Here is a 13,771-nt window from a genome sequence, read left to right as displayed (position 1 = left end):
ACAGCCAACGTTGTTATCACTGGTATTTAATGTGGACTTGGATTAATGGACAGTGATTGCAAACTCCAAAGTGATTTAATCTTTTCATTTTAAAAGTTTAACCTACCTTTCATCTTGTTTTGATGAGACACAGAAATAACTAAATGACAAAAAAAAAAACAACCCTTTGGAGCTAGTTTGATAGTGTAAGGGATCGCCTTTTTTGTTGTTGTTCTTGTTGACTAGTACCTGTGCTCTAAGATAGCTAAATTTCATTTAATTGTCTTGTTATTTAAATTGGAAGACATGAAAAACTGTCTAACAGATGATTACAAGATGGATGAGGCTATGGAAAACTGTTTGCATTTCTGGCTGTGCCACGAACCTCTTTCAGTGCTGGGGAAGTTGCTTTGGTCTTCGAGCTAGTGTCTGTGCAGTAGTGTACCAGTCACATTAGGAGCCATAATAGATGTGTATTAGATGTTCAGTAGATGTGTATGTAGGCTTAACTTGTTGCAAACATAAAATAAAACATGATAGTCCTCATCATTTACTTTGAGATATGTTAGCATATTAGCCCTCTGAGATCTGCTGCTGTTGGGGCTGGCAGCCTTGGGGACCTCCAGCCACAGGAAGGCAATGTTACTTAGTCTAGTACTGTGTCTTCATCTAGAAGAATGCAATTTTCAGCTCAAATAGAGGCTGGTAGTCGCTGATTTATATTCAGAAGGAGAAATGTAACTTGGGATTTCAATTCACATAAAATCTTCAGTACTTTAGAGCATGTTCAGGTAGTCTTGTTACATGGCCACACGTAACATAGTAATGAAAATCTGTATTTTTAAAAGGTATACTTTCAAGGTTCATTTCAAACCTATAGCAAAGTATGTTAAAATGTAGCTGGATGAACAGTGTATTTTTCAGTTTGAACTGAAAAATGAAAATGTATATAATATATTTTGTATCTGGGGACAAGAATTCAAAGAGGTGTTGCCATTGAAAATATCTCTTCCTCATTAAAAAACTTTCAGTTAATCTTCTGTAAGAAAAATACAACTGAAAGTATTAAAAATCATTCCTGTGTCAATCATCATGTTGTGCAGGACCTAAAAGACAGTGATATTCACTTGTATGTGTGGACTAGCAGAAAATATCAGACAAGTTATTAAATAAGAAACCCATGAGAAGTCATAAAGTTTGGCTCTTTAGACTTCTTCTGAGGATAATAAGCTATTATACTAGAGCACCTTACTCCAGCAGACCATTTTGCACTTATTTCTGCAGCTGTTTGCTTTTATTTTTTGTGTAATGCACCTTTAAACTGCAGTGATGCATGGTTGTTCAGTTCAGCATAGACTGAGACAGACACCTACCTGCAGGCAATGCTTTCAGGAAAATCTCATTTTTGTTCTGTCTTTTTTTCCTCTTGTTGTTCACATCAAAGTCATTCAAACTGAAAATAGCTGTTGATCATTGGTTGTAGAAGAATCTAGCACAGAGAAATCAGCAGAGACTTTTTCATATTACTGAATTGTTTCCTTCCAACATAACAATATTCAGGAGTACTATTCAGTATATAATAAATTTGATGGCATTAGCTAAATTTATCCCACCATAATGAAATTCATTATTAAGCTATTGTGTTTTCTTTATGATAGTTAGTGGTGATTAGTGCCTGGATTTTCTTCTGCATTCTACCTAAGAATCAATTGTGACATTAGTTTAATGGATTAGCATGTATTTATCAGACACATGCCAATAAAGCAATCGGTATGCTACCAAGTACTATCAATCTCTGCTGTAATTGCCAAACCCAGTAAGTAGCTGCAGTGGTGATAACAGCATTGTGAGCTAATTCCTTTTCATGTCACAATCCATTCAGCAGAAACTGCCTCTTTATTATTTCTTCTCCAGGTGTAGAGCCCGTTGACTGTTAATCTAGATTAACAATGCTGTGAGTGATGGCAGTAAATGCTAATAGTTTTGCTTTTTAGCACTCCATTAGATGATGTAGGCTATTGTCTGCGTACCTTCCTCCTCCACAATACAATGTTGAAGTTACTATTGTTCTGGTTCTTTTAGAAATGACATTCCCTACAAAAGCATTTTTTCCCCTATGCAGGTAGCTTGTGGTACTAGACACTTAAGGAATGATGAAATCATAGAAGAGAGCAATTTTTTTCTAAAGGGAAAAAATGTGTTGCTGGGTTTTGTTTCTAATTACACTTTCATATATAAATATCTCTTCTAAGAAACTGGAAGGATAAGGAGAGGAATGGGAATGCCATACAAAACCCAAGTTTATGTAAGTCCAAATGCACATATTCGGAATACCAAAACAGTACAAAGGGAAGTAGAGGGTAATTTGAAGGCATTTAGAGGAGGAACTTTCAATTTTTTGATCCCAGACCTGGAGAACAAAACAAAGAACAAGAAGAAGGAAAGCCAACTTTCTGAACATATACACAGGTACATATTTAGAAGCGATGAAACTTCTTCATATGTACCAGTAAACAAAGACAATATGTTTTGGTTATGTTCACTTAGCAAGCCTAGATGAAAAGTTCAAGTGCTGGCTAAGGAGAGAGTATAAAAATGTATTTTTACAAATCAGAAATGCAGAAACCTTATTATAATTCATAACTTCACGCTGGTTTTATTGTTTTAAAATCACACACTAGTGCTTGTGCAACAGAATTCTCAGTTTAATATGTAATGAGTATGCTATTGAGTAGCATATTTTATTGGGCATTAGAAAGACTTATGAAGCCATCCATATGATATGAATTACAGAATATGTATCAAGAAGTCTAGGATGATTTATGTTTCTCTAAAAAAAATATATTCTAAATAAAGTAATTACTATTAACAGTACATACTAGGAGGTCTATTTTTCTAAATCAGAAAATATGGGAGGAAAAAAAAAAAGTAAACTTCATAGACAAAGGATTATTCCTATGTCCTTTGGCTAACAGTCTTAAATTTGCTCTTTGGCAGAGAAATAAAAAGGTGTTGCTTTAATGTTAGTTAATACTTAGTTTTCACGAGAGAAAACTTAATGTCCTCTAAATATTTTTGGATTATTTCTATGGTTCTAAGAATTTTTGTCATTTAAAGTAATAAATTTGGACAGAACAACAAAAACAACAACAAAAAAGTAGTAATAGATCGGTAAAACTTTATGTTTTGAGAAGAGAGGTTGTTTAAGGATTGAGATGATAGGACTACAGAGCTCTGAATGTAAATGCTTGATCCTGTTGAAGACTTTCTGAATGTCCTTGGATCAATAAGCTAATAAATTTAAAATGTTTTTTTTAAATTGTGGTTTTCTTGTTTAAGTACTTTTATTAATAGAGAAAACTTACTTCCTCTTTGTGCAGCACCTACCACAGTAAGAGTTGTTTAAATTTTAGTGGATGAAAATCAGAGCCTATATGCGCTGCTATAATAATACAAACTATGTTATATTTTGCCAACTTTTGCTTAACCCTCATTCAGTTTAAATTGGAGAATCTACTGAAGCCTTTCTGTGTATATATAAATATATATACATTATATGTATTATATATATGTGTATATATATATATTTCATGGTGCCTTTCATACATGCCATCAAAATGCCATCCTTTCATACATGGTGCAACCAACCGTTTTCAGAAAGAATTTTAAAAGGTGCTTACTGACCTTTTTGTGGGGAATTACCTTTCTAGAAACAAAACATGTCTAGCCAAGGATTATCTGTGTGATAATGGTTAAATCCAAATTTCCATTCGGCAGGTTTTGAAATCTCTTGCAGAGGTGTATGTACATCTGAACTTGTAAGGACAGAGTTCAAATAAAGGGTTCAGATTTAGAATACAGATGAGAAGAAATATATTTAGCTTTTTTATTTAAAACAAAGCAGTGTCTTCAGAACTTTTCTTAGAAAATCAATCTCATCCTTCAAGACTTCCACTGATAGAATAGATATTAAGGAGGGGGATTGATATTTCAAAAATGAATTGAACTTAAACACATTATTCTTACTCAAGCAAAATAAGCTTTCTACATAGTAGTCTTATCCATGTAGCATAAATTAGTGAGCAGGTTCCTTAACTACCAAAGTGCTTTATTTTTATCACTTCTTTTGTATCCACAAAGAGAGTCATAATTAACCTACAAGTTCTTTAAAGCCATAAGCACCAATTCTTTTAATTGGCTAAATGTTAGAAACTTACATTATGTAAATGCAAGGAGGGTTTACTGAAAATTGTTCTGGTGATAATCCATCTGTCTTGGATAAAGGCCAATGTACAAGTAATTGTGCCACTTGTAAAAAAAAAAAAATTAAAAAAATTAAAGGTAGAAAGATTTTCTTTTCTTCTTCCACATGACTCAGAATGATCTCTGTATACTTTTATATTCCTAGGAACAGTCACAATAGCTTTTCTGAATAGGATGCCAGATAGTCTTTAGCATGAACAGCTTACATTCACATCGCTATAGCATACTTGCTAGTGTGTTTATCACTGCTTGGAAATAGCACTATAAAAATGAGTATGTTTTATTCTTTTAAAACATGCATAGTATCAACTCTTTGTAGCAACTAACAATTTTCAAGCAGAGGAAGCTTTACCCAGTTACTTTAAAACAGCAGCATGGCAGAAATATGTATTTTCCACCACCATTTAAATGTTAAAATAGCCACAATAGAAAAATGAATTCCTTACTGCTGCCCTGCAGCAAGAGAATAAACCATTGAATTTTTTTAGCTACTCTGCTTCCTGCTTATACCTAATGTGTTTTAAAATGGCATGATAATATCTTAAATTGGATGGGTAAATGCACACTTTCATTTCACTGGAAACATATTTGCTATACACTCTCTTGGTCCTTTATAAACATTTCTATAATACACTTTAAAGTATTAGGAAGCTACAATGATCATTTCATTTATCCTGCTTCTGAAGACAAATAAATGTTGCTGTGTGTGGAGCCTGGCTTTTGCACGGCATTTGTATTGAATTTTATGTGAGCTGTATCCTCAGAGATGCTGTAAAATGCTTGACAGTTGTACCGAACCTTCCTGGCCAGGCAGCACAGGGATTCCCAACACTCTTTCAGAGTTTGCTCAAGCCTCCAAATTTGCAAACCTGATTTGTGTAAAAATATCTTGAGTTTTATGAACAACCTCTTAGAGTTCCAGGTAGAAAGCAGCACACGAAGTAAGTTTAATCGTGTAAGGGCTGAAGAATCAAGTGTTTCCATGTACGAAAGAAGCACTTTAACCCAAAGCACGGTTAGCCTTGGGAGCTGGAGGAGCAGTGCAGTGGTTTGCACAGTCACATCATATATGTGTTTCCATTCCAGGTGGCAGTGAGTGATTGAGAAGGAGTAAAATCACACATTGGAGTGTCCCAGTTTGCTATTAGAAACACTGAAAGTGCAGAAGATTGTTTTCTAAATTGTTTCTGAGATGTTATTACCTTTCTCCTTTTCGAGTGAATCTTGCAGCAGCCAAATGCTCTGTGCTGTTAAAATGCTTCAGATGCTGCCTGAAGTTTATTGTTCCCTAGAAGCAATTTATTTCATTATAATGTACTCATGAAAGAACATTAGCGTTTAATTATCAGGAGAACTCTTCTTAGCAAGGCTCAGACTGAAGTATGAAGTCCTTGACTGTTAGTTGCTGCTTATCTACGAACTGATGGTTGACAGAACAAATGTCATACAGGTTGGTTCAATGATCTCATGCAAATAACATTGGTTGTGAATTTTATCATTCCATTAAAAAATCTTTTTGAGAATAAATGATGCCAATTCAACATACTCTGACTGATGGAGTGAAAACTTATGTGGAAGTAGCTTCACACCACTGCAAGGGAAAGTGTAATATGGTAATATCTCTGTGCAGTGAGGTGATAGCAACAGTATGTGAAGGGAGGGACAGAAGTAATCACAGATCTGTATTTGCCCTCTGCAATGGGAGGGAAATTTCTTCCTCTTCATCCTAGTTCACAGCATCAGCTGCTAGTGCTGATTTCTGAGGTATAAGCAACAGATTCAGAGTAATAGATGTAATGATAGAAAACAGAAAAGATAGAAGACAGAAAAACCAGGGTTCCCAGCAAGGTTCTTTTCTACTAAATCATGGTAGACCTGATTTAGTGGAAAAGAACCTTGCTGGGAACCCTGGTTTTTCTGTTGCAATGCGATAGTTTATTTTCACTTCAGTTAAGGAATTATTTACCCTTAGTCATTCAAAGGCAGCATCACCATTTTCACAGAGTCCATACGTTGTGGCTCGCTCCAAGTTTTGACCTGAATACCAAGGATTCTTCTACAACTCAGGGCTATAAATCACACAAAGTGTAACACTTGTATTTGGTTATACAGCACTTTGGATGCAAAGGGCAAAAGATAACAGAATGACTCAGCACTGAGGGAAAGAAAATATCAGGCTTACTCAAAGAGGTGAGACAGCAAATCGTGTGGGGAGAAGCATTAGGCAAGGAAAATTTTAGAATGTGAATAAACATGAGGGAGAGTTAGAAAATGGAGAGAAAGAAGCAGAGAAATCATTGCACTTACAAATACCAGCAGAAAGCTGAGTTGCAAGCAGACTGAGCAAAAGTGATGGCAACAAATGCAGCAGGAACTATAAAATGAGAGAAAGGTAGTGGGTTTTCGTGATCATTAAAACGAATGAGAATTGTAACAATATGGGCATGAGTAACAGTATAGGTGCTGGATGTTTAATTACATAGAGAATGCTGGTGGAGATAGCGCGGTAGACAGGGAGATGGTCATACTCTCAGTGCTGCAAGTGACCTTGTGCATAACTTAGGGCAAGATGATCCCCAGTAAACTCTTCACAGTCAAGGATGTCTTTTCTTATGTGTTTGCATATGCATCTGCTGCCTGTGCAGGGGACTCCTGAGCCACGCTCGGATCTCCTGTTGTAATATGGTAACAAATGCTGCGCAGCTGGAGCCAGCTCAAGAAGGGGATCGTGGCAGGTCCCTGTGGTGCACAAGGTGGTGGCACAGCTTGGGCTGGCTGCACACCACGGCCATGTGGGTGACTGCACACCCCACGGCAGCTGGACTGCCTCCATAACCCAACAACATCCTCTGGAGTCTTTCTGGACTTGTGTCCGTAAATCAATATAAACAGTTTCTTCAATAATTAGAGGGCCATGAAAATAAAACAGTGATAAATGTCATTAGAAGCAAATACTGAGAACGTGAGATGATTTTTATTCATTGTTCCCGTATATAGCACCTGAATATGCATGGAAACCTCGGGATAAACTGGAATCAATACTACAGTGCATAATCTCCTTAAACTTGAAACAGCAAAACACTCTGTTTTCCTGTCTCTATGATTTCTGCATTTCAGTTTTAATCTTGTCCTATGTTATCCCTCTTCGCTCATCTGCTAATAAAATACCGTGCCCCATATGCAGCAGTTTGATGGAAGAGACAAATCTTCATTGCGTTGAAGATGCGCCTGGGTTTCATAATCTCTGAAATAAAAACAAAACACCTCATTTCTTTTTCCTCCCCCACAAAATTTAATTCAGTGAAAAAAACTGATGTTAACAGCATCAAAGCTGAAGTTTATTCTTTGGAACCTTAGAACTTCGCCTTTAATCAGAGATTTGGCTAAATACGAGGCACAGCTCTAAACAAAATGAACCTCGAGTGTCAGTTTGTCATTTGCAATCCCAGCTGGTTAATCATTTCATTGTTGTTTTAAATGAATGTTAATTGCCACGTGCATATCTACATGCCCAATGTATTAAAACGTTAAGTGGGAATTTTTCGTCTATGCTGTCGGAACCCCCCCCCCCCCCCCCCCCCCCGAGGGCAGGACCCTGTCACTTAGCAACTCCGAGCTCTCACGGGGGGGGGGCCCCGCCAGCAGTGTGCCAGTGGTGTGCCCTGCGTGCCAGCCAGCCCATATGCAAGCACTGCACTGTGTACAAGCAGTGCACTCCACAAGCGAGTGTACTCCACATGCAAACACTACACTGTACGTGTGAGCGAGCCTCGTGCACAAGTACGCCCCATGTCAGTGCCCCCCCATGCACAGGTGTGCCCCACATGTGAGCAGCGCACCTGAAAGCACCTGCACAGGGCTGGCTCAGCTGGGGCATGGCAGGTAGTGCAGACTTGCCCATGTGAAGCTAGTGAAGGGCTCGTTATTGGTACCACAAGCCCTGGGGAGGGAGGCTGGAAGGTGCTAGAACGTTTCCTCATCAGTCGCAGCAGCAGGAGGGTTCTTGGTCTTGCTCAATCTGGGTTCTTGCTGTTGTGCCCTGAAAGGTAAGGGAAGGCTCAAACAACAAAAATTTGGGGAGATCCCTCAAAACTTGCATTGTTGATAGAAATCATTCTCTTTCCTTTCATCTCCATTTGTTCTCGCGTTGGCTTCCTCGATGGGGCTCTTTGTGCCGTGCTGAGTTAATAGGAATGCCCTGCCTTGCACAGCTCACCCTGGCACACTGTATGGTGCTTTTGGATGATTTCATAAGGCTTGTTCTTCTTCAAATGTATGTATAGACTTGCACACATACAGTGCTGGTTGTTCTTTGTGGAAGAAGTAACAGTATTTTCCCATGGCACCTCAGCTGAACAGCAGATTTTGTGAAGAAAGCTGTTGTGTTTCAGGCTGGTTTTGTTTCTTTGAGAGTGAATGGGGAAAGGAAGCTTAGCACATAAGTGTCTTTGCAACCGTAACTGTAGTGTTTGTTATACCATGAATGCTATAATATGTATTGATTTTGTTTGCTTTCCCCTGTGAAGTGTTTAATGCTGCTGCTTGAAAGATGATTTTTTAAAAGTATGGTGTTATACTGAGTTGGCTCTGACATCAAAAAATCAAGAGAAAATGAGCAAGAGAGAGAGCAAGGATATCAAAATGATTAATTGCTGCATTAACATTCAGGCGCTGAACGTATTTTACTTTACGGATTGCTTGTTTCTCAGGGTATGATTATGACTTCTGGATTGTATTAAAAAATTGTGTATCTTAGGCATTGATGCTTAATTTCAGAGGGGTTACGTTCCTGTGGAAAGGAGGGAGAGGAAGAATGAGGGAAAAAGTTCTACGGTTAAATGCCAGAGTATATAGCCAAAGACGTACTTGATCATCCAGCATTGGTGAAACTGAACTAGTATTCCCCCCCAGACATGTAGCTCAAGGTCTGTTTGTTAAAAGGCAGGTTGGTTTTTATATGTTCTCTTCTTATAGAGCTGACCATGCATGATTGTAATTAGTGATGGCCTAATTAAATCAGAAGCAGACAGAAGAAACAACATTTATCTGTAAGCATATGTGATGCTAACAGCCATTAAAAAAAAAAAGCTGCAATTATCCTAGGTGGACAGGACTAATTTTCTCTAATTAAGTTTTGAGGAGATATATTTGGATGTATGCTTTGGGCCATCTATGTTTTGTGTCACTTATGTATTGCTAGAAACAAAAGTACTAGAGTTATTCCCAGTTATCCTGACCACATACTTTTTGATTCCAAATTCATTTAAGCACAGCCTGCCTGGGGACAGACTTTGTAAATATAATGTGCTATCAAAACAGATCATGTGTTCTTTAACATGTCGGTGGTATCAGTCTCTGTTTTTGTTGTTGTTCCTGTGGCAAAAAAAGCTGTAACTTCATATCATATTATGCAGCTTAACATTCATATTTTAGAAACATCAAAGTAATACTAAAGAGTGTGTAATATACTGTAGCAAGTTGATTTAGATAAAAACAGTTTTACTGCATACATGACTTGCAGCCCTAAAGACTCCCTCTGGCAATTCTCAGAAGGAGCAGTGAGAAATACAATTTAATTCCCTTTGTTTGTCCCATCCCCCACCTCCCGAAAAATCCATAGATTTCCTGTCATTCTTATTTTGATTAATGAATGCAGCAATTCTGTGGGAATCCTACCATCCCAAACCAGAAGTCCTTGTGGGCAGAGCAGCCACTTGCTGTACCTTGTGGCCCTATCATGGGGTCACTGTGCACCATACAGTAGCTTTAGGGTCAGTTCTTAGGAAGTGGAGCAGTCTGGGGACCTACACGGTCAGTTTGGGTTGTTCACTCATGCTCCTTTTTATCCCAAGCCTCTGGAGCCTGGCAGCATTTCCAATACAAAATGCATGGTCCTGAGTCTTGAGCAATGACCGCTCACTCCTGTGAGTCGGTAACATTTTGAACTTGCTTTGCACCTTTAGAAGGCTCCTGTTTACTTAAATCAGTGACTGAAATCCACCCTGTTGCAAAATGCCAACACAAAACATTTAATCTGCGTGGGTCTGATCTTCTGCAGGTGCAAAAGAAGTTCTGACAAGAGTTAGAAGATGTACAAATACCCTTTGAAGGCAAATTAAGTAACTGAGGCATAGGTGCACGCAAAATATTTTGAAAGAGATTTCCCCAGTCACATCTCCCTCTTGGTGTCCAGATGCTCTAGCTTGCTGCTGGGGATAGTTTGGACTTTGGGTGAAAAACTTGCATTCATATTAGTCCTTGTCACTTTTGAAAACTAAAAACAAAACTAAAATGGTGGCTAATGAGGATATTTGATGATTTGTGGTGACTTTGATATCATAATTGGCTTTTAATACATGGTTTCAAAGCAGTCTGATGAGATTCACCCTCATAACTTCTGTATCTATTCTCTTCCTATCTTGAATCCCTATTAAAAAGAAACCTCTCAATTTCTTTGAACTAAAATTCCTTTTATCATTTGAAGATTTTTTAAAAGGGTAATAGGAGAAGGAAATTACCAGGAACACACCTGATTAATTCAAAAATTAATTGAGGCTAATTTTTATGACATTAGATCATGATGACTTTCATCAGTAAATAAAACTATTATCGAAAGGAACAAGCATTTTATCCTAACTTTGAGTATACCTGTTCAGTTTCCCTTAGTTAAGTAATCAAGCAGTTCCTCGCTTCCTGATGATCACCCAGGGTTTAATTCATTGTGGGCAGGTCTATTCTACCACAGCTCAAATATCCAAAATAGTAGATGTCTGATGCATAAAGCCATGTGCTAGATCTCTGTGTGAGGGTGAATATTTTAATTGTTTGCATCGCAGCTGCAGCTTTTGCCCTAGATGTATATTCTGGAAAATATTCAGTCAAATATTGCTCCTGATGGCTTAGAAGTGTAGTTATATTGTACAGCTATTATGGAAACTAAGGCAGACTCCCCTGTGGGGAATTACTGATGAACTGGCTTGGGATGATATGTAATTCTTATTTGTTGCAAAATCAATAGTATTAGCCATCTGCCACCATTTCCATTCGCATGATGGTAGTTCCTAGAAGTTCCTCTTTTATTTGGGTCTGCACAAAATGCAGGAAAAAAAAAGCCTCATTCTAAGTGGGTTGTGGTCTTACAGGCAAAGCGTGGAAAGGGAAAGATGAAATTATTCATCTATAATTGCATGAATCCTTGGCTGAACAGTTACCTGAACCCACCTGGGCTTTGACTATGAACATGTGCCTATGAGAGGAGAGGATTTTCTGGCTTCTATGAACGTAGGCTAGGACCCAAGCAGGTGAAGGGTATGGCATGAATTTTTGGTGGGAAATGCTAAGCAAAGATGCTATGTCTGGAAGCTCTTATTATTTTAACTGTCTTGGAGATTGCTGTATCTTGGGTTCCAGTTCTTCCAAGCACTGTGGTGTAGTAACGTTAATTACTGAAGAAGTTACAACACTGCCGGGTAGGTGGTTAATTTAAGCCTTCTCTCCCATAGGAGGAAGAGTTCAAGATATTGCCAGGTATGCAGAAAAGCTTCATCCAAATAACCTCCTTTGCCAATCAACCTGTGAACTCTGATATCGGAGTAAAGGGCTTTTCTGAGTGGTTCTGTTCCCTATAACACGTGGAAACACTATTAGGAGGAAGTTTCTGCAGCCCTCCCCACAGCCTGTGTCTCATAGCAGTCCCTGCCCTGCCATTGTTATCGTTATGGCAGATGATAATGGTTCAGAGAGCAACCAGCTGGAGGAGAGGTTATTTTTAGGTACTCTAATTACTTCAGAATCTTATATAACTGGATTTGAGCAATAGTTGATGCCAGACAATCTCACAATTGGTTACAGAGCTCCATCAGTTGTCTCTTTATATTCACAGTACAGTTTGTGCCCCAGAGAGGGCGGCTGGGCAACAAGCATCACACCAAGAATGGCAAAAACTGCAGGAAAAAAGCATTTGGTTGAAGACTCCTGAACAGCGAGCACACACATAAGAAAATCAAAATCTTTGGGTAATTTGCAAGTGGGAGAAACTCAGCTGGTAATATACTCAAGTTGAAGTCCTAAGGCTCAGTATTAGGGTATGATAATGCATTTTTTAACAAGCATCTGCTGAATAAGCTGATACCTTCATGTGTGAGGAAATAGTTCTGTTAGAGCTCCTGGCCTTGGTTATGAAACAGGAGGACTGCTTTTCTACTAGAGAAGTGATTACAAGGAAAGCCACTCACAGACTTGGTGTCTGGTTGTGTTTGGCATGACTTTCATTTGTCCAGTGGCTTAATTATGGCACTTTGCTTAGCTCGGGGTCTTTATAAATATTTTTGTTTCAATAAATAAATAAATTTCATTCTATCCACGTGGGGTATGTTAGACCCAGCATGAGGACTGCTTGTAAATTCTTGCATTGCTTCTCTATTCTCAGTGTTTATACAGGTCCACTGCTATTTGTTCCTCTCCTTCCAGATGTATGGTGCATCATCTACTCAAACATTTTGTGTTCTCCGGAGGAATTGTAGAAATGGCCAGGAGAGATAAAAGTAGAAGGTCAAACAACAAACAGCACTGTGCAATTAATCTGGCTGCTGTTACTAAATCACAAATGGAGGCTATTTTCCAAAAATAGAGATCGATATACAGTTTGGTAAATGTGAAGGAAAAACAAATGCTGTCTTGAGCTTCTTTTCATGCTGAATTGCTTATCGCTCCTTAGCAGCTTGATGTAGTATAGAAGGCAAACAAGCCTTCAGAGGTCCCCCTTTGAGAGACCAGGGCAGGAGCACTGGTTCAGTTCCAGGTTCAGAGGATGTTGACTTTTAAACCTCAAGCAGTACAGAAGGTGTTAGACTGGGGGAACTATATTACTTTAACTCAAATGTCGAGGAAGATTGAGAATGACTGAGCCCAATCTCACATCTGGGTAAATGAGTGTCCAACCCCTACATGCTGTGTTCACGGTCTGGTAAGCCTGATGTGCAGACGAGAGATTTCAGCTTCCTTACCAATATTTTTGCCTCCTGCGGGAAATTGAAGGCTCTAGCGTTACACCAGCTTTGCAGCGTCTTTGAAGAGAGAAAACATCTGTAGCTGTAGTATGAAAAAGTGTTGCAAGTTTTCCTAAATGAAATGGCATGAAGGTATTGATGAAACATGTAGCTGCTTTACATACAACTTGAGCAGGGTCTTGTTCTAATCCTTTGCTACCCTGTGAAGCTGCCTTTCTGGATAGATTCATGTCTGTGGCAATCTACTGCTTGTAGGCTTTGTGTGATACACTGATGGAAATGGTTACCCTTGTGAAACTGTAGGACCTCAGAGTAGGTAGGGGACTACTTGAAATTCTCCTGCTGGAAGTATATTTAGCACATTAAAGAAATACATTAATAGAAAAGAAATGGAAGAAAAAGAAAAATGCATATCAAGTCTTACTTTAAAATAAGAGGCATCTGCTGTCATGAAAGAATGCTAGCTTAAAAAAAGAAAAGTCTCTGTTTATCAGGAAAGGTTTTCTTGTTTTTTTTTTTCA

The 13,771-nt window shown here is 38.3% G+C and overlaps 1 long non-coding RNA gene across 11 annotated transcripts in view; it reads left to right on the top strand.

Moving 5' to 3' along the window:
* Window positions 1-13,771, top strand: part of LOC310883694 — a 266,073-nt gene that overhangs the window by 2,236 nt on the left and 250,066 nt on the right. For 10 of the 11 annotated variants that reach the window (XR_014573654.1, XR_014573655.1, XR_014573657.1 and 7 more), the window contains exon 1: window positions 8,154-8,288. The exons of the other annotated variant lie outside the window; for it this stretch is intronic. This is a non-coding gene — a long non-coding RNA (uncharacterized lncRNA). Of the gene's footprint in view, window positions 1-8,153; window positions 8,289-13,771 lie in introns of those variants that run through there. 11 annotated transcript variants of the gene reach the window in all.

This window comes from Anser anser (genome assembly GCF_964211835.1).
Source record: "Anser anser genome assembly, chromosome: 18".
Lineage (NCBI taxonomy): Eukaryota > Metazoa > Chordata > Aves > Anseriformes > Anatidae > Anser > Anser anser.
This window is presented reverse-complemented; position numbering and strand designations above follow the sequence as displayed.